At 35.9% G+C, this 27,112-nt stretch overlaps 1 non-coding gene and 2 pseudogenes across 1 annotated transcript; 1 reads left to right on the forward strand and 2 right to left on the reverse strand.

Moving 5' to 3' along the window:
- Positions 1–343: 343 nt before the first annotated feature.
- LOC139184427 (olfactory receptor 13C3-like) lies at positions 344–11,658 on the forward strand (annotated as a pseudogene).
- Positions 11,659–14,675: 3,017 nt separating this feature from the next.
- Positions 14,676–14,747, reverse strand: TRNAC-ACA (transfer RNA cysteine (anticodon ACA)). The gene has a single exon. It is a non-coding gene; the product is annotated as a tRNA-Cys (tRNA).
- Positions 14,748–16,209: 1,462 nt separating this feature from the next.
- On the reverse strand, positions 16,210–20,941 carry LOC139184631 (olfactory receptor 13F1-like; annotated as a pseudogene).
- Positions 20,942–27,112: the final 6,171 nt, after the last annotated feature.

Here is a 27,112-nt window from a genome sequence, read left to right on the forward strand (position 1 = left end):
TTTGATCTCTGGTTTCTCTGCCTTTTCTAAATCCAGCTTGAACATCTGGGAGTTCTCATTTCATGTACTGTTGAAGCCTAGCTTGGGAGAATTTTCTGTATTACTTTTCTTGCCTGTGAAATAAGTGCAATTGTGCAGTAGTTTGAACATTCACTGGCATTGCCCTTCTTGGGGTTGGAATGAAAACTGGCCTTTTCCAGAACTGTGGCCACTACTGGTATATAGACTGCATCACTTTTACGTCATTATCTTTTAGGATCTGAAATAGCTCAGCTGGAATTTCATCATCTCCACCAGCTTTGTAGTGATTCTTACTTAGGCCCACTTGACTTCACACTCCAAGATGTCTGGAAATAGGTAAGTGATCACACCATTGTAGTTATCTATGTCATCAAGATATTTTTTGTATGCAGTTCTTCTCTGTATTCTTGCTGCCTCTTAATATCTTCTGCTTCTCTTAGGTCCATACCATTTCTGTCCTTTATTGTGCCCATATTTGCATGAAATATTCCCTTGGTATCTCTAATTTCCTTGAAGAGATCTCTAGTCTTTCCCATTCTACTGTTTTCCTCTATTTCTTTGCATTGTTCACTTAGGAAGGCTTTCTTATCTCTCCTTACTCTTCTTTGGAACTCTGCTTTCAGAAGGGAATATCTTTCCTTTCTTCCTTTGCCTTTCGCTTCTCTTCTTTTCTCAGCTATTTGTAAGGCCTCCTCAGAGTCAGAATACTGAACTCCAAAGCCATTCTCTTTTTATAATTGCAAGATGCATTTTTAAATCATCAATATAATTAGAATAGCAAGCACCCTTACTGAATACCTAGTATGTATGTATCCTACTAGTGTGTATCCATACCTACCTTAAATTTTTCATATGCACTACCTCATTAATTCTCAGAATAACAATATCAGGTATCTGAGTTTCTAATTTTACAGACATGGAAACTGAGGCTTAGAGAGGTGTAAGTGGCCTCACTGAGGTCATAGATGTAGTGTCTGAAAAACCTGGGCTGTTGAACTCCAGAGTCTAATGCTCTAACCATCTCACTCTTCTGCTTCCTAAATGACAGAAAATGTTTTGCTCCTGTGGAATCAGTAAAGCCACAAGTATAATGCAGAGGCAAAATCCTTCTTTATCACAGAGAATCTCACAATCCTAAAATATTCTCTTCACCAACACATGTGCTTAAATATTTTGACAAAACACATGGGGAATGGCTGAAGGAAGTAAAAACTTGTAGCCTGGTATAAGAAAGACTCAGAAACAGAAATCTGGAAGTACTTGAAAAGCTGTCATGAAAAAGGAGCATATACTTATTCTTGCTTTTCCACAAGGAAAGATGGAGGCTGCATACAGAGAGTTAATATACAGCTAAATATAAAGAACTTTCCAATAATGATAATTATTCAGAAATAACCTGAGCATCTACATAAAGTGCTCTAATTGCCACTGGATTGGGGGCAGAAGTAAAATGAACAACCATACTACAGGTATGTTTCTGTAATCTCATAAGGGTTAGAACTAAATTAATTTTAAGATGATTTCCAGCTCTGAGATGGAATCATTTAGAATTTGACTACTTCTCTGGTGTGACTGCATCAGTTCAGTTCAGTTCAGTTCAGTGGCTCAGTCATGTCTAACTCTTTGCGACCCCATGAACTGCAGCACACCAGGCCTCCCTGTTCTTCTCCATCTCTCGGAGCTTGCCCAAACTCATATCCATTGAGTCAGTGATGTCATCCAAACATCATCTTCTGCCATCCCCTTCTCTTCCTGCTTTCAATCTTTCCCAATATCAGGGTCTTTTCCAATGAGTCAGTTCTTCCCATCAGGTGGCCAAAGTATTGGAACTTCAGCTTCAGCATCAGTCCTTCCAATGAATATTCGGAACTGATTTCATTTAGGATTGACTGGTTTGATCTCCTTGCAGTCCAAGAGACTCTCAAGAGTCTTCTCCAACACCACAGTTCAAAAGCATCAATTCATCAGTGCTCAGCTTTCGCTATAGTCCAACTCTCACATCCATATGTGACTACTGGAAAAACCATAGGTTTGACTAGATGGACCTTTGTTGGCAAAGTAATGTCTCTGCTTTTTAATATGCTGTCTCGGTTTGTCATAGCTTTTCCTCCAAGGAGCAAGCATCTTTAATTTTATGGCTGCAGTCACCATCTGCAGTGATTTTGGAGCCCAAGAAAATAAAGTCTGACTTTATAAAACAGTGACTGTATAAGAGTATGTGTTTAATTAACTTTACCATTATTGAGATTATTCCAAAGTAAATAAAATACATGCATTCCCCCTAACGAATATATTAGAACTATTATGGCAGCATTGCTTATAATAGTAAAGCAAGGTATATGTCCATTACTTGAAAATAGATTAAATAAATCTTGAAACATGTATTTAATACATGTGTGTGCTCAGTCACTCAGTCATGTCCAACTCTTTGTGACCCCATGGACTGTAGCCCACCAGTCTCCGCTGTTCATGGAATTTTCCAGGCAGGAATACTGGAGCAGGTTGCCATTTCCTACTTCAGGGGAACTTCCCAACCCTGGGTTCAAAATCATTTCTCTTGCATCTCCTGCATTGCCAAGTGGATTTTTTCCACAATGCCACCTGGGAAGTCCTAATAGAAAACTAAATAGTCATTATAAACCTATGCCCTGAGTATCTGATGATGTGTGAAAAATGCTTATGATTTACTGTTAAACCTAACAGGATGCAAATTACAGATAAACATAGAAATTTTATGATCTACAATATAATGTTTCCCACGTTTATCTTTAAAGTTCTTGAAATTGTATTTTTCAATTAATTTTGTCCAAATTCATCCCAATGTTGACCATAGTGCCTGCCCCTTAACAGGTGTTCAAAAAATACTTGATAAATAAATAATGGGAAAAGAACATGACATGTTTTTAATAAAGTATTTTGGAAAAATTAGTTAATATTTTAAAAATATCAGTCTTTTTCACACATTAGACACAAAATAACATAGTTGTCATATGGGAAAAACAAAGCCAAATAAAACCATAGAAGAAAATTTCACTCATATTTTTACGGATAATATGAAAATCTTAAAGAAAATTTATATAACATGTCAAAAATAAGAAGGAAAACCACAAACTGGAAAAGCATTTGCAGAAAATTTGAAGAGAAAGTGGTAATTTATTAAGTGTTCATATTAAGAGGAAAATTATCAACATACCCAGATAGTTAAGCAAAGGGTACAAATGAATAATAAAAAGGTAAATATAAATAGTGGTATAGAGGAAATGGTAAATCAACTAGCAACCATAGGAATAAAAAGTTAAGCAAAGTAATGTTTTATACAAATAGCAAATAGGGCTTCCCCGGTGTCTCACTGTGAAGAACCTGCCTGCCAATACAGGAGAAATCAGTTCAATCCCTAGTCCTGGGATCACACATGCCCAGGAGCAAATAAGCCTGTGGGCCACAGCTACTGAGCCTGTGCTACTGAGCTACCGAGCCAAGGAGCTGCAACTACTGAGCCCACAGGCCACAACTCCTGAGGCCTGCACACCCTAGAGCCCATGTCCCCAACAAGAGAAGCAGCCACAGTGAGAAGCCTGCACACCACAACCAGAAAGTAGCCTCTGCTCTCCAACCACTGAAAGCCTGTGCAGCAACAAAAACCCAGTGCAGTCAAAAGCAAAATAATATGTAAATAGAAAAGAATAAATACATTCTCTGGTTCTGAAAAATATATATTAAAAAGTGGTCTCTCCAAATACAGCAGTAGCAGAGTAATAAAATGTTTCATAAAAATAATTTTGCACATTTACTAAGAATTCTCTAATTTTATATCTTTCCATTCCACAATCCCATCTCTAGAGAGTAACCTTAAGTTATTTCCATTACAAGGAAAACAAATTAGATTGCCTGATACATAGATACCAATAGTCATTATATAAAACTCACAAAATACTAAAAACAAATTAGAATATCCAACAATATTAAAAGTAAAGGTTAGATTATTCTTAAAACATTAAAAAGAAATGTTATAAAGACTGAAAAATTCACATATAATTAATAATTTAAAATGGTAAATATTAATTAAAATTTATACATACTGGAATGAAGAAAAATTATTTGTGTGTGGTTGAGAATTAACAATTATGAATGATAAAATGAGCTTAAAGAGGTAGAATGACTTATTTAGGATTTTATTAGAATTTATCTAGTATTATTTATGAAATAAAAAGATAAATTCTTGGGGAAAGTTTAACTTTTTAAAGAAATTTTGGACATATTCTGACTTAAGTCCCAATATATGCTGAGGCCACTAAATAGATGTGTTCAAGGAATATTCCAAGTAATGTGTGGCTGGATAAGGTTTTTGCCAAGTCAGAATAATTGTGTTTTCAGATTGAGCAGGAGTGGGGGACACTATCTCTGGAGAATCTTAAGTTTCTGACTCACAACCTTAGGAACTAAAGAAGTTTATAAAAATAAGTGCTAAGTTAGCTTCCAAAAGAAGGTGAGTCTCTGGAGTGTCAACCTTAAGACAGATCATAGAAACTAGAGTTGCATCATTGATTTTTTTTTTAACATATTTGATTTCCCTCATGCCTCTTAAGAATATTCATGTACAGACAAATTATCTGATTGTGGCTGTTTTTCTCACATTTCTTTTTGGGAAAGAACAGTCGTCTTTCAAATCGAATGTCTTCTGGTATTATTTTTTATTTTATTTTTTAACTAGGATGGGGAACACGGGTATTATTTTTTAAATGCACAGGAAATTCAAATCTTGAGAATTTTTTCTACTACTTAATAGAATGGAATAAAAGAGAGATGTTTTTACCTAAATTATTTCAAAAAATACTATCAATAAATATAAAAACTTCTTGGTTGAGATGGTCATTACTCATGAGATTTTAAAATATGTATATACATTTATATGTATGTAAAGGAAGAAATATAAAACACAGTTATTATCTCCAATACTTGGGTAAAACTTAGTTTTTTTTTAATCACAAAATATTTCATGGAAAAGACTAGTGAGGGAAAGAAAGTTGTTTGCCATGAAAAACCCTTATAAATAAGAGGCTAGCAGCTACTATGTTTGAGTACTGAGAAGAATGGAGTTCACTAAAATCTTAAGTAAAAAGTATCTGGAGAAGGAGGACCTGGTGATTTATGCATTATTCATCCATAAACTATGCTCAAAAAGAGTTTGAAGATACATTAACTAAAGATGTTTATGGTAAAAATAGGATTAGAAACAAAAAATATATAACAGAGGTCAGAAGTAATTATGAGTGGTAGTCTGAGACCCAGAAGGCCAAAGTAAAAGAATAAATATTAAACATTTTTGAGTTCTCATTATATAATTAATCAAATTCCACTACATAGACCTTAATTCTCTATACGAAACTTGAAAAACTTGGGGGCATATTTTATTGTAATAATGTCTTTGTTAAGTGGAAGAAAATGAATGCCTTCAGTGTTTTCAAAAGAAGCAAATATATATATTATGTATTCGTTTACCATATGGGTCCTTGATGAAAGTTAAGTACATCCTATTAAATTGTAATTTTTATTTAATAATTTATAAATAAGTAAACATTGTGACACAGTGGTAAAATGAGGGCTTGAGAATCATAAAGGTAAGGTTTTACATCATAGTTCTGGTATTTACAAACTATAAGATACTGAAAATTATACTTAACCTTTGAAATCTCCAAATAATTTCTTCATTATTAAAAAATTCATTAAAATATTTGGATTATTCTGAGAGTTAAATGATAAAAATTATATGAAGTGCATAAACAGACTAGGACCTCACATGCTGTCAATTACTCATCTCTTGGTGAGATAAAATAAGAAATCTTTCCCTATGGTATATTAGTTAAGATTAAAGTTTATAAGACTATAAGTCTATAAATTGAGATCTGGGAAAATCCAATTATGTTTACAAAACATCAACTGTATTAACTGATTTTTAGAAGAACTGGAGAGAATAAAAGAATTATTTCCTCAGGTAAGATATTACATATAGATGTTATCTGTTTTTCAAAGAAAAATCTTAGTACTTTAAATGTTATATATTCAAGTAGCCAAGTCAATTAACAAAGGGAAAAAAAATTCTTAAAAGTTAGAGGTCTTTCAAGAAAACTTGGAAAAAAAGAAAAAGAAAGAAACAAGAGAGAAAAAAGATAATTAGAGACTTTTAGAAAATTAGAATCAGATTAAAAAATCACAGACTTTCATTTATATCTGTTACAACACTAAAATGATGCCTGGATGAAGTCCCACAGCATTAAACCACAGAGTGGTTATTTCTTCTAAAAGGCCAAAATTTGGGTGAAAAGACACCTAGGATCCAGGCCACTTTGAAACATCAACAAATATGAATTACATCTTCTACTGGCAGTACTGTTCTAGGCACCAATGACCTGCAATATCTTCTGAGAATATACAATTAAGGCAAGAGCTCAAATTCTTTATGCCAGTTTATCTCCAATAAACAATAAATCTATTTAACTGGAAGATTTAGAGAGTGGGGATTATAAATGCTTTAGGTCTACCAAAATAGAAGGTTCCCATGGATAACTGGACAAGGCACACCAGTATAACTCAGCCTCAACATGTAGTCTGTAGACACCTAAGACAATCACTGTACTATTTAAATTTTTTTTAACACTTTTGCTCTGAGTTAATCTTTCTAACATAATTGGTTACCTCCTTTGGTGTTTTTCTTTTTTATTATATTTTTCCTTTATGCATATTTTTTCAGAAGTTTGGGTAACTCAGAAAAGCAGAAAGAGTTCTCTAAGATAACCATGAGTGTTTTTGATACTTTTTCCCAGTCCTTCTATTCTGTCTAGGTTATTGAGGTTTAAATTTTAATTGTGCAAGCAATACTGCCAATGTTTTGCTTCTGTTTTCACTTAATCATTTTAAAATAACTTAAATACCACTTTTAGGTCAGAACATTTTGTGGCCCAGCAAATCAGTATTATATATATATATGTGTGTGTGTGTGTGTGTATCAAACAATTCTCTTAGGATTGGACAAGAATGAAAAACTATTTCAAAAGATAACTTCCAATAATGCCAATGTCTAGTAAAAAATGGAATTAGCCAATATAGAGATTAGGGAAAGCAATTTTATTAGAAACTATCAAAAATCTTTTAAAAATCTTCATTCCCTTGTTCCCAGATTCTGAGAATTCATTGTAAAGCCATAAAGTGAAAAGGCGAAGACATTTCAAGAACGATACAATTTAACAGAATATCTGTGGACTGCTTTTTAAAAGGTACACTAGCATTGCAAGAGTAATGAAAGTGATTTCCTCTACCTTATCCATTATCCTTCCCCTCCATCTCCATTTGAAAGCCTTAAAGCAGGTTTGTGGTATCTCTTCAAAAAGTTTGTAGGTGACATTTTTAGCAGCAATTATCTACGGGCTATTGTATAGAAAATGCACAACATAATTATCTTCTATACATAATTTCCAAATAGGATTCAGCTTTTAGCAGATGTTCCTAGAAAAGACAAGAGAGGACATCTGGCCTGATTCACAGCTTTCCTCGGGAAACTGCAATACATTCAAACTGCAGATGTCTGAAGCTCCTTCAAGGCCTCTCAGTTCAGTTCAGTCGCTCAGTCGTGTCCAACTCTTTGTGACCCCATGAATCACAGCACGCCAGGCCTCCCTGTCCATCACCAACTCCTGGAGTCTACCAAAACCCATGTCCATTGCGTCAGTGATGCCATCCAACCATCTCATCCTCTGTTGTCCCCTTCTCCTCCTGCCCTCAATCTTTCCTAGCATCAGGGTCTTTTCAAATGAGTCAGCTCTTCCCATCAGGTGGCCAAAGTATTAGAGTTTCAGCTTCAACATAGTCTTTCCAATGAACACCAGGACTGATCTCCTTTAGAATGGACTGGTTGGATTCCCTTGCTGTCCAAGGGACTCTCAAGAGTCTTCTCCAACACCACAGTTCAAAAGCATCAATTCTTTGGTGCTCAGCTTTTTTTATAGTCCAACTCTCACATCCATATATGACTACTGGAAAAACCATAGCCTTGACTAGACGGACATTTGTGGACAAAGTAATGTCTCTGCTTTTTAATATGCTGTCTAGGTTGGTCATAACTTTTCTTCCAAGGAGAAAGCGTCTTTTAATTTCATGGCTGCAGTCACCATCTGCAGTGATTTTGGAGCCCCCAAAAATAAAGTCTCACTGTTTCCGTTGTTTCCCCATCTATTTGCCATGAAGTGATGGGACCAGATGCCATGATCTTAGTCTTCTAAATGTTGAGCTTTAAGCCAACTTTTTCACTCTTCTCTTTCACTTTTATCAAGAGGCTTTTTAGTTCCTTTTCAGTTTCTGCCATAAGGGTGGTATCATCTGCATATCTGAGGTTATTGATATTTCTCCCAGCAATCTTGATTCCAGCTTGTGCTTCATCCAGTCTAGCATTTCTCATGATTTATTCTGGATATAAGTTAAATAAGCAGGGTGACAATATACAGCCTTGATGTACTTCTTTTCCTATTTGGAACCAGTCTGCTGTTCCATGTCCAGTTCTAACTGTTGCCTCCTAACCTACACACAGATTTCTCAAGAGACAGATCAGGTGTTCTGGTATTCCGATCTCTTTCAGAATTTTCTACAATTTGTTGTGATCCACACAGTCAAAGGCTTTGGCATAGTCAATAAAGCAGAAATAGATGTTTTTTCTGGAACTCTCTTGCTTTTTTGATGATCCAACGGATGTTGGCAATTTGATCTCTGGTTCTTCTGCCATTTCTAAACCCAGCTTGAACATCTAGAAGTTCACGGTTCACGTACTGTTGAAGCCTGACTTGGATAATTTTGAGTATTACTTTACTAGCATTTGGTGATGAGTGCAATTGTGTGGCAGTTTGAGCATTCTTTGGTATTGCCCTTCTTTGGGACTGGAATGAAAACTGACCTTTTCCAGTCCTATGGCCACTGCTGAATTTTCCAAATTTGCTGGCATATTGAGTGCAGCAGTTTCAAGGCCCCTATCATATATTTATTCCCAGAGAAAAAGTAGGTTGATAAGTGCACCTACAGTCAATCAAACTCAAATATTTACACCAAATAAAAATATATCCTGTCAAACATACCCTTCATACTCCCTTGGAAATACATGCTTATGAAGTAGGTAACAGATTGAATTGGATGAGAGTCCTCCTTTCCACAGCAAATAGATACATAAACATTCTATTATGCTGATTGAATTGTCTCATCACTGTAAACTGGACATTTCATAGAAAGCAGCATACCCTGTTGGCAAATGACTATTACTGAGAGAAATGGTCAATCCTATATCAGAAGTACACTTACTGTTTGAAAAACCTAAGTAAAACGCATGCATTGGATCAAGATGTTACCTCTAGGGATATTTATTAAGCTAAGAAGACTGTCTCAAGGATGAAGAGGTGTTTTCAAAATTGTGCTCTTTTACTTTTTATAAAGAAGAAGGTCATCTACTAATATTTACTCTTTATATGTTTTCAAATTAAAAATCATTTTCTCCATACTCTATGGCACACAACTCAGATCTAGAGCCAGTCTCTAATTTCTGTTTTGGAAAATGTTGAGCATAACTGAAAATTCAACAAATGGAAGAGGAAAAACTTTCATGTGGACAGAACTAAAAGGCAATTCTTTTGTGTGTGATTTTGTTCTTTGTATTTTTTTAATCTAAAGAAACCCAAACTTACCGCAATACACTTACTCAGAAGTCTCACCAATATATTTAGTTTTGCATTGTTTGCTCTTCAATTACAGTCACCATAGAATTGAAACACTGATGGTATGCTCCAAGTTATCAATGAGAGATGGTCTAAAAGGCCTTGCTATTCATGTGCTTCTAGACAATCAGCATCAACACCATCTGGAAACATGTTCATAAATTCAGATCTCAGATATCACTTGAGATCCACTGATTGAGAATCTTTTACAAAGATTTCCCATGTGACTCATCTGTATATTAAAGTTTTAAACACTCCACTAGATGGGTGGTTTTCTTCCTCAGTTGCACAATAGAATCATCTGGCGAGCACTATTTTAAAAGAGGCCTTATTTCCACTCCTTAGACAACTGGCATAATTTTGGGAGGGCAATAACCAGGCAGGTAAAAAAGGAGGGATGTAAATCAGAAAAGGTAGATATGAATAGCAATTTATTACTTATTGTGTATAAATGTGTTAAAATATTTTTAAAATATATTCTATGAAATTTATTTTCCTCAGCGAATTATAGTGATGATTAAATAAGTAATACATGTGAGCATATTAATAAATTACACAACCCTAAACCAATGTTACTGTTAATGACTGACATGATACAAAACCAAATAAATCAATATTCTTAAGATATTAAGCATGGTATTTCCAAAATAACAATTAACATAGTATGTCTGTGGTTCAACTAAGTCTGAAATAACAAACTTTTAAAAATGCAAATAGTTCTTCCCTGTCTCAGAACCTCTCTATCACAATCTCAGGAAATAAAACACAGGAGTTTGTATTTTTAATAAACTACCAATGTAACTATTGTGTGTCTTCTACTCCATAACTTATAAGCAGGAAGAGGAATATAAAAAGCTAATTTCACAACTAAAACCAACCAGCTACTTTCCCTTCCTCCAATGATCTCTTACTTCATATGATAATACTGTATAGACTCCTTAACAATTACATCTCTTCTGTAATACTCCAGGTATGCAAAAGTAAAATGGAAAGAACCAATTCAACAGGCATTGAGTTCATTTCTTCAGGGACTTTCTGAGTACCCAAGAGCTGAAAAATTCCTTTTTGTGATACTCTTGGTGATGTACCTGGTGATCCTCTTAGTGAACAGCACTTTGATCATCCTCACTCTCCTGGATTCCCACTTTTACATCCCTATGTACTTCTTTCTCAGTAACCTTTCCTTTCTTGATATTTTGTGCACATCCTCCTTTATCCCCTCAACAATGACACACTTTCTATCAGAGGAAAAAAAAAATCTCCTTCACTGGATGTATTGTTCTGATGTCTGTCTCCTTCACCATGGCATCCACAGAGTGTGTGATCCTAGCAGTGATGGCACGTGACTGTTACATAGCCATCTGCATGCCTTTGAAATACCCTATCATCATGAGCAAGGCACTTTGTATTCAAATGGCAGCTCTCTCATGAAGATGGGGCTTTCTCAACTCATTGACACAAACAATTCTTGCAGTACACTTGCCCTTCTGTGGGGAAAACGTCATCAATCATTTTGTTTATGAAATATTGGCCTTTCTCAAGCTGGCTTGCACAGATATTTCCTTGAATGAGATTACTCTGATGTTTGGCAGTGTACTGTTTTTGTTTGTTTCATTACTATTGATTTTCATCTCCTACATTTTCATCCTTTCTATTGTATTAAGAACCAATTCATCTGGAGGAAGAAAAAAGGCTTTTTCCACCTGCTCAGCCCACATTACAGTGGTGACTATATTTTATGTGTCAATCCTCTTAATGTATATAAACCAAATCCAAAGACACTTCTTCGGACAAACTGATTGCCATGTTCTATGCAGTAGTCACATCCATGCTCAGTCCTATCATCTATAGCCTGAAAAATACAGACGTGCATAGTGCCATGAGAAAATAGACAACTAGACTGCTTCTGAAGGAAAGGATGAGGAACTTGCAACTTTGAGCTTATGCACAAAATAAGCTCATATATTTGAGGCAAGGTTTTCAATACAAGCAGAACAAAGAAACTAAAGGATATATGTAAAATCACAGAATCTAAAAATTGGAAGGAAATTTCAAGGTAATAATCCGATTTTATCTTTTATGAAAATAAGGACAACTACTGTTAGAAGTGGGAGTAAACTTTTAGAAACAAAAAAAAAGTGAAATTGTGTTTTCCAAAAATACTTAACAAGTAAAACATATTTCACGCCCCTTTTTAAGAGAACTGTATGAGTTCATGTTTTTTTCTGTTTATTACTCATTTTTGTTTTACTCAGGGACTGGATCTGGCCCCAACCTAATTTTTCTAGTACAAATTTTTCCTCCTTTTTTCCATTGCTGTGTTTATCCCACCCCCTCTGCACACACTATGCTGTATTCACTGTGTAGTTATCCAAATATATCATGTTCTTTCACATTTAATGACAATAATATATGTCACTTCATTCCTATCATGATATATTCCCCATGGTGGCATCAGAGTCATCTAATTAAATACAATTTGAGTGTTATTTACTCTGAAACTCCTTCCAGAATTTACTCAGTGGAAAAGTACTATTTATAATAGCCAAGATATGGAAGAAACCTAAGTGTCCATCAACAGATAAATGGATAGAGAGTTGTGGTGTGCATATATATATATATATATATATATAGAGAGAGAGAGAGAGAGAGAAGAAACTATTAGTCACAAAAAGAATAAAATTTTGCCATTTGTAGCAATATGGATGGACCTAGAGCTTAATGAAATGAGTCAGAAAACAAAAAATACTCTGTTTTCACTATTATGAAGAATCTAAAAAATAAAATAAATGAGTGTATGCTACAAAACAGTAAGATACAGATACAGAGAACAAACTAGAGGTCACCAGTGTCTGATCACCAAACATATATGGGAGGAATAAGATGGGCTATAGGACTAAGAGACACAAACTACTATTTATAAAATAAGTGAGCAACAAGATGTATTATGCAGAAGAGGGAAATATATCCATTGTTTTGTATAAATAAATTGAATATATTCTATTAAAATACTGAATCACTATCTTGTATTCCTGAAACTAATAGAATACTATAAATCAACTATACTTTTTAATAAAACAGAAGGAAAAATAAAAATAAGGAAATAAAGATACACTAGCATAATTCAACCATGTATTAGAAGGATCTGCATATACATGTATTCTGAGAGATGGGAATAATTAAGGACAGTGGTTCTCAGAACCTATAACTTCTTCCTATTCTTAGAAATGTTATCACATACATTTTGTTTGTAGTTTTGTCCATTAAGCATGTGGACAAATACTGAAAGTAAAATTGAACTTGTGATCATTTTCATCTTGTAAGAAGTAGAGTGTTAGTGTGTTATTTTCAGTTTAGTTCAGTCACTCAGTCATGTCCAACTCTTTGCAACCCCATGGAATGCAGCATGCGAGGCTTCCCTGTCCGTCACCAACTCCCAGAGTTTGCTCAAACTTATGTCCATCGAGTTGGTGATGCCATCCAACCATCTCATCGTCTGCCATTCCCTTCTCTTCCTGCCTACAATCTTCCCAGCATCAGGGTGTTTTCCAAGGAGTCAGTTTTCACATCAGGCGGCCAAAGTATCAGAGCTTCAGCTTCAGCATCAGTCCTTCAATGAATATTCAGGACTGATTTCCTTTGGGATTGACTGATTTGATCTCCTTGCAGTCCAAGGGACTCTCAAGAGTCTTCTCCAACACCACAGTTCAAAAGCATCAATTTGTCTGTGCTCAGCTTTCTTCATAGTCTAATTCATCCATACGTGACTACTGGAAAAACCATAGCTTTGGCTAGACGGACCTTTGTCGGCAGAGTAATGTCTCTGCTTTTTAACATGCTGTCTAGGTTTGTCATAGCTTTTCTTCCAAGGAGCAATTGTCTTTTAATTCCATGTCTGAACCAAAAAATAAAGTCTCTCACTGTTTCCATTGTTTCCCCCCTCTATTTTCCATGAAGTGATGGGACCAGATGCCATGATCGTCGTTTTTTGAAGGTTGAATTTTAAGTCAGCTTTTCAACTCTCCTCTTTCACTTTCATCAAGAGGCTCTTTAGTTCCTCTTTGCTTTCTGCCATAAGGGTGGTGTCATCTGCATCTCTGAGGTTATTGATATTTCTCCCAGCAATCTTGATTCCAGCTTGTGCTTCATCCAGCCCAGCATTTCACATGATATACTCTGCATGTAAGTTAAATAAGCAGGGTGACAATATGCAGCCTTGACGTACTCCTTTTCCTATTTGGAACCAGTCTGCTGTTCCATGTCCGGTTCGAACTGTTGCTTCTTGACCTGCATACAGATTTCTCAGGAGGCAGGTGAGGTGGTCTGATATTCCCATCTCTTTAAGAATTTTCCACAGTTTGTTGTGACCTACAGAGTCAAAGGCTTTGGTGTAGTCAATAAAGCAGAAGTAGATATTTTTCTGGAACTCTCTTGCTTTTTCTATGATTCAACAGATGTTGGCAATTTGATCTCTGGTTCCTCTGTCTTTTCCAAATCCAGTTCGAACACCTGGAAGTTCTCAGTTCACGTCCTATTGTTTAAAGTGTGTTATTCAGGAATCAAAATATCAAGATTGGCTTGGGGAAAAAATGGCACTAAATAATTACTAGATGTCACCACCCAAAAACACCTCTCTAATGTCTCAATGTATCTGATAGATAATGTCAAATGTATCTGATAGATACATTTATCAGAATCCTCATAGGCAATAGCATCATTTTTTCTCCTTCAAATAGCACACATGAAAGAGCATCCTTTGACAATAAAGTGAAAGAAAGAAAGTGAAGTTGCTCAGTCATGTCTGACTCTTTGCAACAGCATGGACTGTAGCTTACCAGACTCCTTTGTCCATGGGATTTTCCAGGCAAGAATACTGGAGTGGGTTGCCATTTCCTTCTCCAGGAGATCTTCCCAACCCAGGGATTGAACCCGGGTCTCCTGCATTGTAGGCAGACGCTTTACCATCTGAGCCACCAGGGACCAATAAAAAATCATTATCAATTGACTGCTGCTTTCAGATTTATTCAATATTTTCTCATTTGACTGTCATGTCAGCCTCATAATTATATCTCATGATTGTCATGTCAGTAGTCAGTAAGCAGTACTCTGTCCATATTCCAAACTAAATAAGCAAACCATAGATATGTCTAGTTAGGTTTTTCCAAGGTCACACAGCTAAGACATGGAGCAGTACAAATGCAATCCTGAGTTCTTTGGTTCTAAAGCCCATGATTTTCCATAATACCACACTGCTATTCCTGTGGTAGCAATAATTAAGCTGACAAGTATTGATTTTGTAAACCAGAAGCATAATAGTCATTTCCACAGAAGTGTAGATTAAATCTCTGAATGAAGGTAGAATGAGTGAGCACAATTGGCTGAAATTAATAGTTGCTTTAAATCCAAACACTGTGTTAGTTGTTATTTATGTATACTCTCCTTCCACCTTGGCACATAGAGTGCTAGTCATTCTTCTCTACAATTATCTCCACTTCATTCTTCTACTCTTCCAATGGCCATAGAACATTGTCCCAAGGCATTAATACAATAACCACAATCTATCTACCTGTTTTGATGAGGTTGTTACTCTTTGGACAGACTAGTTCAACCTTTAGTATGATTTTCTCACTTGCTCTAAGATTTACCCTCTAAAGCTTCTCTATCTTTCTGCAAGTGGTAACTTTCAGCTTGAGTTAAAGCCATCACTATAATTCCATTAGCTCTGTGACATCTCCATGATAAAGGGTAAATTAGATGTGCATATCAACCTCACATTTAACCAACTGGTCCACAGGCAGAATATAAATGTTACAAAAGCTGCTGACTGTACACTTTGTAATTACTCATATATTGTGGTTTATAGAATAAGATATCTTCATACATTTCAATATTTTATGTCAACTTAATGAGTCTGGGGTATTGTAAATTCTGTAATATAGGGTTCATGTCTTGCCTTTCTTCTCTAAATGTTAATAGTTCATTTATATTCTTGGATTTAAACAACCAGGCATCTGAAAAAAGCACAACAGAAATGAGCTAATAGTTTCACTGAGGTACTCTGTAGTTTCTTTGAGTTAATAATATAAAGTCAGCACTCTATGACAAACAACATATCATTAAACTCTGATTTTTTTGTTCCTAATGACACATCTCCACCCCAGTTTTATTTAGGATTATTTTTATGAAGACCTTTTATATTTGTACACGGACATTCCCACACATCTATCTAGATACAAAAGCATACCCAAATATGTAAAACACAACCACATATTTATAGAATATATGATTGCTATCATCAAATGTCACTATTCAGAAAAATGTTAATCATAAATTAGCTCAAAAATCTACTAGTTACTATGCTTATATAGTACATATTTATAATACTGAATGCTTAATAATTGGCTACAGTGACATTAGTTAATTTTATATTCTAACTCCCTGAAATAAAATTTCTCATAATTAAGATCTGTGTAAGAGTCTGAGATATACTTATATATTTTTATATTATCTAACAACTTCAATTATAGATCAAGAAACAGATTTAGAAAACCACATGTCACATTTGAAATGAGTGTATTCCCCAATTCCAATGTTCTGATATACCTTGACCACTAAACATGCCTTAAATTTATGTGTTTTCACATGTGCTTATCAATGTTATTTGCCACTGGGGACTAAGAAAGTACAAAAGGGGTTTTTAATCAGCATCTTTTTCACAGTTGTTTTCATCTCTTTGTTGCTTAGACTGTAGATGATTGGATTCAATTTGAGGGTTAAAACCACATAGACTAGAGCCATAAATTTATCTTTTTCCTGTGAATCTACAGCTGAGGGCTTCAGATACATGGAGAGAGCTGTCCCATAGAACAAATCCACTATACTCAGGTGGGCTGCACATGTTGAAAAGGCTTTGCTTCGACCATTCACTGAGCTGATTCTTAGGATGCTGGAGAGAATGGACACGCAAAAAATAAAAATGAGCATAATCAGCACAAGAAAGAAGTACACTGATCACCAACATGATTAACTGAAACTTGGAAGTGTCTACACATGCCAATTTTAGGACAGCCAGAATCTCACAAATGAAATGACATCTACTTCCACTCAAAGACAGCTGCAACACAGAAACCATTTCTACCAGGGCAGTGAAGGAGCCTGTCACCCAGTAGCCAGCTTCAATCGGTACATAAACCTTCTTGTTCATGATGATGAGGTATCTCAGAGGATTGCGGATGGCCACACATCAGTCATATGCCAGCACGGACAAGAGCACACACTCAGTGGAGCCCATGGCCAAAGAAAAGTACATCTGGGCAGCACTCCCTGAGAATGAGATGGTGTTTTTCCCTGAAACAAAGTTTGCCAGGATTGGAGTCAGGACAGAAGTATACCAGATGTCCAGACATGACAGATTGCTGAAGAAGTACATGTATGTGTGTTGGTGAGAATCCAGGACACTAAAAGAAATCAGAATACTATTACCCAGTAAGGTGATCAAGTATATCAGCAAGCACAGCACAAATATGGTGATTTCAACTTTGGGATAGTGAGTAAATCCCAGAAAGAAAAAAATTAGAAATGACTGTTGAGTTTGTCTTGCCCATTTTAACCCTCCTAGTCCATCAGTAGTAGTGAATAAAAGTATATGTGGCCTATATTTAAATTTTACATTCTAGCAACTTTCAAGGGGTTTTTGTTAGGAGAACTTTAAAAAGAGCATTGCCCTCCAATACTACTAGCAATATCACATTAATTATTCACTCATTCATGCCACATTTACTAAATACACTGAGAATCTAGAGCTGAGTTAACACAAGTCCTTCTTTCAGGCAGTTCATAATCAAATATAGGGCACAGTCAATACCATAATATGCATGCCCCAGGGCAATAGGCAAATAGAATAAGAACCCTATCTCTTTGATGGGAGCAGATGATCAATCAAAAGTAGCACTGAATTTAATCAGGTCAAGGACCACGGGAGATGTTCCAAGTGAGGAGCAATTTTTTACAAAGTTATAATGAGAGAGAGTTCGCTTGCCCTTCATAAAGCTGAAAGTTATCTTATGAATAGACAGACACACTGACACAAGGAACATTAGGAGATAAGACTGAGAAGATTGGCTGGAGTCCAATGACTATGAGTGTGTGCGTGCTAAGTTGCTTCAGTCATGTCCAACTATAATGTCACCCAATTTCTCTCAAGAAGGCAATTTGAATATGAAAATAATATTGAACCCCTTCCTTTCTTAGAAACAAAATCACTTTCCAAGTTTTAGCATTTTATTATTCAAATAAAATTTCTTACACCATATCTTACAAGCAACCACATATTGAGATATATGTTTAAAAATCACTTTCTAAAGAGCAGGCTCAGATGAGCCTTCACATACATAGGCCTTGTGTTCTTTTTTATCTATGTCTCTATCCTCATCTCGCAATACTCTATTTCCATGCACACTTTCTGCTCTGAAATAGCAACAGACTTGTCATTCCTATACTCATCATGAATTTAACATTTCTATGTCTTTAATATATATTTTACCTCCTTGGAGCATCTTTGTTTCCCATCTGCAATCTTGTCTTTCATAATATTTCTCTTAATAACATTGCTCAGTCATCAGTTTCATTCTTTGTACCTATGTTATTGAAGTATATCACAATGAATTATACTCAGATGTGCATGTCTCTATCCTTCCCACCTTACGCTGTGAGCTTCAAGAGCTTGTTCCCCACAGTCCAGCAAAATGATAACTTGCACTAAAGATTTTTAATAACACATTGCTTCCTTAAATATGTTAATTTCTGATACATGTAAAATGCATACAATTTTACCATATATCTCTAAGCCAAAATAAAAACCTGAAGATTTCTCAATTAGTTTACATCTGCTTTCTTACATGTGACATTAAAGAATGTAGTTGAATTAGTTTTTAAACCTTATTTGATGTAGAATCTGAAAGGAAAGAGGATGAAGACCACACTTACTAAAAGAAGAGGTTCCAGTCATCCTCTGTAGAAAATTAGAATGCTATCCTCAGAGAGTGAAATTTGGGCTCTAAATCAAACCATGATTCTTACCAGTACATAAAATTAGGCAAATCATCACTTGAACTTTTTGAAACTTGCTTTCCTAATCTACACAAAGAAGTTAATTCCTATCTAGTACAGATATGAAAGATCTAGATTAACTTGCTTGAAATTCTTACTCCATAATCCCAATTTCATGGTCTCTCTAATATTTCAGAGAATCACAGTAATATGTTTATGATTTCAAGGACACCCTGTTTTCCAGAACAGCAATTGCCTGAATGCTGCTCCTGTGCCGGCCCATAGTGAGTCAAACTTTTAAAATTTATCACATTTTTCACAACCTGTTAAAATTTCAACCCCTAATCTGTTGGGGGCCAGAGTGAGGTACTCCGCCCATGACAAAGGTCATGAGGAAGGAGGCTCGACATACGCAAAGGCGGGATTGAGCCTCAGGAGTCCCCCTGGAACTCCTCGAGCATCTACCCCCATAACCAGAGCCTGCCTACTTTACTACTTTGTGCTCTCACCTACATCTCTGACTTTACGGGGGGCTGTCCCCCACCACCTCTTTCGGAGAAGGAGTTAACCTAGAGCTCCAGTTAATAATAATTCCTGGGCGTGATAACAGTGTTTTAACCTACAAACTCCTCTGAAGGTTCTCTAGCCTGCCTGACAGGCTTGTCCGGCCACATGTGATTGCTCACAGCCTCCCAACCATGAGAGGCACGAGATGCTTTAAACCTTCTAAAAACAGGTTCCTTAGAAAAGTTAGAAAACTATTAGTATAAGTATAATGGGCTGATTAGAAATTGTATTGGTGAAGGGTTTTTCATTTGTTGAGCCAATGTTTGTTGCTAAGTCTCCACATCCCCTGCCCTTACACACATTAATGAATATATAGAAGAAATAAGCATTAACCTTTGATATTAATCACGTTATACCTTAGGCTAAGTAAATTCTTTCCTTAACTAAAACCCACTACACCCTCACCCTATAGGAATGTAACTTTATTTGGGTGGTGTCTGTTTTAAGAATAATCACCCCTGGAGAAATAAGTGTCCTGGTTGACTGTTGTCACAAGGAGAGGGTCATAAATTGTCAGCAGGCCCCCCTGGCCAGAAGATGATGTAACACCCCTAAGACCTCTGTATACATTTGTATGAAGCACCTGACTTTGATAAAAGTCAGGACTGCTGACCCCGCGTGACTTTTGCATAACATCTCAGTGTATAAAAGTAGACCATGGAAAATAAAGAATTGGGATCAGTTTCTCGAAACACTGGTCTCCCCATGTCTCTCTCTCACTCTGGCTGAGTCTCCATCTGGAGCGCGGAACCCACCAAGCTTACTAATTTTGCCTGGGCTTCTAAGATCCGACCGGGGAGGCCTCAGTGTCTCCTCTCCTTCGGGAGAACGGAAGGACGCCTGTGGCCTACGTAAGTGGTGCAAGCTTCTTGTCTTGAAGTTTTATTGGTCCCCCGCGTAAACCAAGCTACTCAGCCTCTTTTCTCCACTGAATTTTCCTACTGAGCTATCCTTATTCTATTACTCTTTATATCTCTAATTAATATCTAATTGAAGCTATCGTATCCTGATCCTCGCCGACGCCGTCCCCGCTTCGAACTCCCTGGATCAGCCAAGGCTGGACCCCGGCACTAATCCATGTGTGAAAATAAAACACTTTACTTATTATTTCCAGAAAGGCAAAAGTTAGGCATGCCTGGTCTCTAATATCCACTTTGGTCAGTATATAACATCACTTCCACTGAGGGTTTCTCTGTTGGGCTTTCCCCACCCAGCACTCAGTTTTCTTTTCTTTTCAGTGCTCTGGCTCTGGCCCTTCATGCCCAATCTCTCCTTTCTGTCTCACTTCACCACTCTTTTGTCCACTTTCAGAAGCAAACCAATGAAGTCTTTCCCTTTTCTCATCCAGATTGAGTCCCACTCATTTCTTCATCCTTATCTTAGATCTTTGTCAGAGTCTTCAGTACTCCAAGACATTTTACATTTTATCTTTCTCTAAAATGATTTCTGATTCCAATGCTAAGACAATTAAGTATTTCCCAACTAACTCCTCTCTTTCTTTCTAAATGTCAAAGCCAGAATAGACTTAGAGAACTTCTAATCCAACTTGCCTTTTTAAAATTGAGAGATGTTTGGTTAGGATTTGTCTGAGGTAAATGTTTGGAATATATAGCCAAAAGTTTTATCCTGTATTCAGGACTCGTGTCTTCAACTCGTTTTCCTTACCAACTAATTACTTCTTTTTTAAAATAAATATCTTTATTCTGGTTTACTGGCCTAGTTGAGACCCATTAATAAATTTTGTAAATCTGAGATTACAGAAAGAGATGGCTAACATCCTTCTCCCATTTACCTCAGCACATGGAATAAGCATCTTCCCTTCTGGCTGATGTGTGCTTCAATATTTAGAGTTAAAGTTGATCTTCAGCACAGACTTTCTTATTAATCTGGCACAGTGCTCAAAAGAAAAAGATCTTATATGTGGACTGGGTGGATAACAGGCCTCTATCTTTGTGAAGAACATATGAACACACACTATACATGATTTCCCTATGGATTAAGCCCGTCTCTGGCCAGCAGTGACCACAGGACTAGGATCCTTCATCCATATCCTTTCTGCTAACAGGACCAGTTACTAGATATGTGACTCTGAACAAATAACTTTTATCTCAATATTCTCACCTACACATGGGGATTTTTTTTTTCTTTAACACATAATTTATTGATTTCTTCAATCCCCTAAATTTTATCATGCAAAGTTAAGATGATTTGCGACTGAACAATTTTCAGAGCAACTATTTCCAGGTGGCTGCCGTCTATGGGGTCGCACAGAGTCGGACACAACTGAAACGACTTAGCAGCACCAGCAGCAGCAACACAGATAAAGAATAATATGAATTGTAAATATATTTTGGAATATTCAATTTTGAGTATTATATTGCCCTGTTGAATGTTACCATGGAGATTTTAACAGTGTCATTGTGGTGTTCTTTAGAGAGAGAGTTTAAACGCATAATGCATCTGGCATATGGTAAACACTATTTTGGTTTCCTTCATCTTCAATTGTTCATTTTTTCAAATTCTTTCATGTTTCTGTCCCCAGTTTCACATACCTACAAAGGTATCACTAAATTTTTATCAATCAGACCTGTTCAGGCATATGTTCTCTTCTTACCCAACTAATCATGTATAACTTTCATCATACATGGTATAATATTGATGCATGTTAGAGCAAACTTTCTTCACTTGGTGGTGAAGAGTGTGTACCACTGTAGCAAAAGCCAGCACCATTGAAAACACGGAACTTACAGGTTGATTTTTTTAAAGGCTATTTCAACTCATTCTGTTAAATGTTAAATGAGAGTGTGTCACAAATATTATGGTCTCATGGGTTTGATCTCTGGGTCTAAAGTTTTCACGGGAACACATCACCAGCAACAACAACAACAAAAAATTAAAATTTCTCAAAACAATTCCAAAAATACTCATGCACATATAATAACTATGAAAGTCAAAATTATTTTGTTAGCCAAGGACTCATTGTTCCATTTCATCCTCACACAAATCAGAAAATGTATTCAACAACAAGTGACAAAATTTTCAAAATAGAGAGACTGCAGGGTAGGGAATGTCTGTTCATGATCAGCACTGTAAAAAATGTTTGCAAACCAAACCAAAGAAAACTGAATTGTTCTCATGAGGTAAACTGTTATAGAATCAGAACTCTAGTGACACTAGCCTAAATTATGATCTAGATAAGACTGCAAATCTGCTGCCTATTCAAAGCAACCTCACTGGACCAGTAAGAAATGACACCAGTAGACATGTACTCACTTACACCAAACCAAAGACCAGGAAACTATATTCTGATTAAATGATGGATTCTTGACCTAAATATACAGCTTTTTAGGATATTCAAATCACTTCAGATTTCAAATTACTGTTTTGGTTCTATTTTTCATTTTTCTCTTCAGTATATTGATGAAAATATCATCTTAGAATTTTTAAATTCCTATTTTTTATAGACAATTCATGATAAAAATATATTCTATCTCCAAAACACATGGCTTACTTTGACTCAGTTCAATATCCCCTTGGAAATATGTTTTTAGTATTTCTCAGTTATTACCTTAATGGAAGGTCAACTTGCCTCCTAGGTTGCAACACATAGCAGATTGCTCTGCACTGGTCTTCTATTTGTAGCTTATTGCACAAAATTTTACACAAGGTTGATAAATTTCTGAAGGTATTACCACTGAGGAGCCATAATATAACAGGACTTCTCTGGAAAACATTAATAGCAAAGGCATTATTCCAAATTGTTTTAAAAGCTCCTATACATTGGAGCCAAATAAGATTGTTTACAAAGGGAGTATATTTTGATTCTTCTAGTACAAAAGTAAGAGGGAAGTTAATATTTGAGAATATGGAAGATTTTATCTGCCCTTCAAACCCAAGTAGAAACACTGCCCCATTGTGAAGACCCAGGAATTTCTCTAAAGAATCTTCTCCAGACTCAGGAAGGCAATTTAAATATTTCTTGCTTCCAGGGATTCATGAAATTTTCTAAACCCTAAGTTTAAATTGCTCAGGGGGAAAATGTTTAAAATTCTTGAAAACTTCAAGAATAATGCCCTAAAGACTTAATTATATTCATTACTGTATTTCAAATAACCAATCAGAAGTACTGAGAATTCATCTTATCTCATTCTCAATCTTATGATATACGGCTGGAATCCTTAATCCAAACATATTTTAATGTTTTTATCCACACCTTTGTTCATCCTACTGTCTTATTCACAATATTGCAGAAACATCTCGTTTAGGTACATTAACTCTTGGTTATTAAAAATAATTATAAAAAGACAAATTTCTAGGCATTGTTGTAAGAATTTTATATATATATCATTTAATTCTAATTTGTTAAGCAATTAGTGAGTAAAGAGAAAAGGGTTTTATTGTACAAAATAATTATTTCATCTGGCTCTGAAACTCAGACTTTACATGTGCTATGTGAATGAGTGGCATTTTGAAATTCACAACAAATTCAAAAGTTTGAAATCATGTAATTTAAACCTATAAGCCATCGTGCTATTCAGTTTTCTGTTGTAACTCCACAACCTAACTTCTAACTCAATCCCATTGCATTATATAAGCATCTTCAAAGAATTTACCCAAAGAGATACACCCAAACTAACTGACATATAGTCACTATCTATCTAATTTACATAATTAGGAGGTAATGGTGAATACATATATATTCCAAGTGCCCTGAGCTGTTTTTTTTTTTTTTTTTTTTTTAACTTTTGCAGGCAGAACTCACCTTTCCTTGAACTGCATCACCCAAATAGTGAGAACAGTTTGTTTACCACAAACCACTAACATAGGTAAAACAAATTTTTACTAAAAGTCTGAAGATAATGGGGGGAAACAGCAATTGAACAGGGAAGTAGTTAAAATTGGGTATCCAACATCATTGTTTCTAAAGTTTATTGACCTGACTACAAGGAATTGGTTTCTGAATGTCATATTAGGTCCTGGTCTGTCACCATATGATTAAGCTTCTCTCCAAGAACAGAGCTCTTCAACCATTTCTTCCTTTCTTCACCCCAAGTCACAAGGGGTCCTCAAAATCCTATGTCCAACATTACTTAAGTGAAGCACCAGAATAAGTAACATCAGAACAATGTTTCAAGCAAATGAAATTATTCTTTTATATTTTTTGACAGATAAATTTTAGTTTCTATTTTTTAACATATCTTATAACAGATATTTTTTAAAAATACAAATCATTCTTCCCTGCTTCAGATTTTGTGTATCACAGTCCCAGGAAATGGAATATAGCAGCCTGTATTTTTAATAAGTTACCTATGTTGCTCAGCTGTTTTATGCTCTAGAAGAGAAATCCCATGAGCTGATCTCACTGATATTACCAATACTCCAGATAGCGCTCACATAGTTTTTACCTCTTACTTTATGTAACATAGGACAACTCGTTTAACTTATGTGCAGTTTCTTTTTCTGGATCATTTCAAGAAAGAAGAAGAAAATGCAAAGAATCATCTGGACAACTGAAATTGAATTCATTCTGAAAGACCTTTCTGAGTACCAAGGAACTGACAAAAATTCATTTTTGTCATGTCTTTAGTGATGTGCCTGATAAACCCTGAAAACAGTACCTTAGCTATCTTCACCCTCTAAGAATCCTTCCTCCACATGCCATGAATACCATGGACTTCTTTTTTGGTAACCTGTCCTTCCTGGATATCTGGCACACATCCTCTCTTGCCCTCCTTCCTATTATTAAAAAAACCTATCTCATTCATAACTTTAAAAATGCCTATCTCTATATGTAATGCAGTCCACAGAGTGTGTGTTCCTAGCAGTGATGGCATGAGATTTCTACATGGCCATAAACAAATTTCTGAGCTAATTCATCATTGTAAATAAGACACTTAGTGTTTAGATGGTAGCTATCTGGGGATTAAACTTTCTCAATGGATTGGCACAAAATGTACTCACATTATGAGTGTTCTTTTGTGGAAAAAATATAATTAATAATTTTTTGTGAAATAGTGCCTTTAATAAAGCTGTCTGCATAAATATTTTTAATGAGTATAATAATATTGGGCAATGTAATATTTTCATTTACTCCATTACAGCTCATTTTTTGCCTATATTTTCATCATACATGCTGTACTGAGAAGTGGTGATTGTGTTTTATGAAACAATCCTCTTCGTGGACATGAAGCTAAAGTCCAAAGAATGATTTTGAACAAACTGATTACCCTGTTCCATGAGGTCAGATCAGATCAGTCATTCAGTCATGTCCGCCTCTTTGCAACCCCATGAACTGCAGCACTCCAGGCCTCCCTGTCCATCACCAACTCCGGAGTTCACTGAGACTCACGTCCATCGAGTCAGTGATGCCATCCAGTCATCTCATCCTCTGTCGTCCCCTTCTCCTCCTGCCCCCAATCCCTCCCAGCATCAGAGTCTTTTCCAATGAGTCAACTCTTCGCATGAGGTGGCCAAAGTACTGGAGTTTCAGCGTCAGCATCATTCCTTCCAAAGAAATCCCAGGGCTGACCTCCTTCAGAATGGACTGGTTGGATCTCTTGCAGTCCAAGGGACTCTCAAGAGTCTTCTCCAATACCACAGTTCAAAAGCATCAATTCTTCGGCACTCAGCCTTCTTCACAGTCCAACTCTCACATCCATACATGACCACAGGAAAAACCATAGCCTTGACTAGACGAATCTTTGTTGGCAAAGTAATGTCTCTGCTTTTGAACATGGTATCTAGGTTGGTCATAACTTTCCTTCCAAGGAGTAAGCGTCTTTTAATTTCATGGCTGCAGTCACCATCTGCAGTGATTTTGGAGCCCAGAAAAATAAAGTCTGACACTGTTTCCACTGTTTCTGCATCTGTTTCCCATGAAGTGGTGGGACCAGATGCCATGATCTTCGTTTTCTGAATGTTGAGCTTTAAGCCAACTTTTTCACTCTCCTCTTTCATGAGGTAGTCACCCCATAGTCATTCCTATCATCTATAGCCTGAGAACAAGGAGGCCCTACGAGAAAAATAGTGAGTAAACCCTGGTTATGGAGAAAATGATAAGACACTGACATATTTGAGTTTATGAACAAAACAAGCTTATGTATTTTGAGGCAAGAGTTCTAATATAAGCAGAACAAAAGAAAGTCATATGTAGAATCATAGAATTTCAGAGTTAGAAATGTCATGATCACAAGTCTAATTATATCATGTTCTGAAAACATCTGTAACCTCATAAAATTGTAAGACTAATCAAAACAGTATGGTACTGGAACAAAACAGAAATACAGATCAACAAAACAAGATAGAAAGCCCAGAGATTAACCCATGTACCTATGGGTACCTTATCTTTGACAACGGAGGCAAGAATATACAATGGAGGAAAGATAACCTCTTCAATAAGTGGTGCTAGGAAAACAGAACAGCTATGTATAAAAGAATGAAAATAAAACACTTCCTAATACCATACATATGAAAAACTTCAAAAGGGATTAAAGACCTAATGCAAGGCCAGAAACTATAAAACTCTTAGAGGAAAACACAGAACACTCTTTGACATAAATTTCAGCAAGATCCTCTTTGACCCGCCTCCTAGAGTAATGGAAATAAAAACAAAAATAAACAAATGGGGCCTAATTAAACTTAAAAGCTTTTGCACAGCAAAGGAAACTATAAACAAGATGAAAAGGCAATCCTCAAAACAGGAGAAAATAATTGCAAATAAAGCAACTGAC

The sequence above is a fragment of the Bos indicus genome, chromosome 8 (genome assembly GCF_029378745.1).
Source record: "Bos indicus isolate NIAB-ARS_2022 breed Sahiwal x Tharparkar chromosome 8, NIAB-ARS_B.indTharparkar_mat_pri_1.0, whole genome shotgun sequence".
Lineage (NCBI taxonomy): Eukaryota > Metazoa > Chordata > Mammalia > Artiodactyla > Bovidae > Bos > Bos indicus.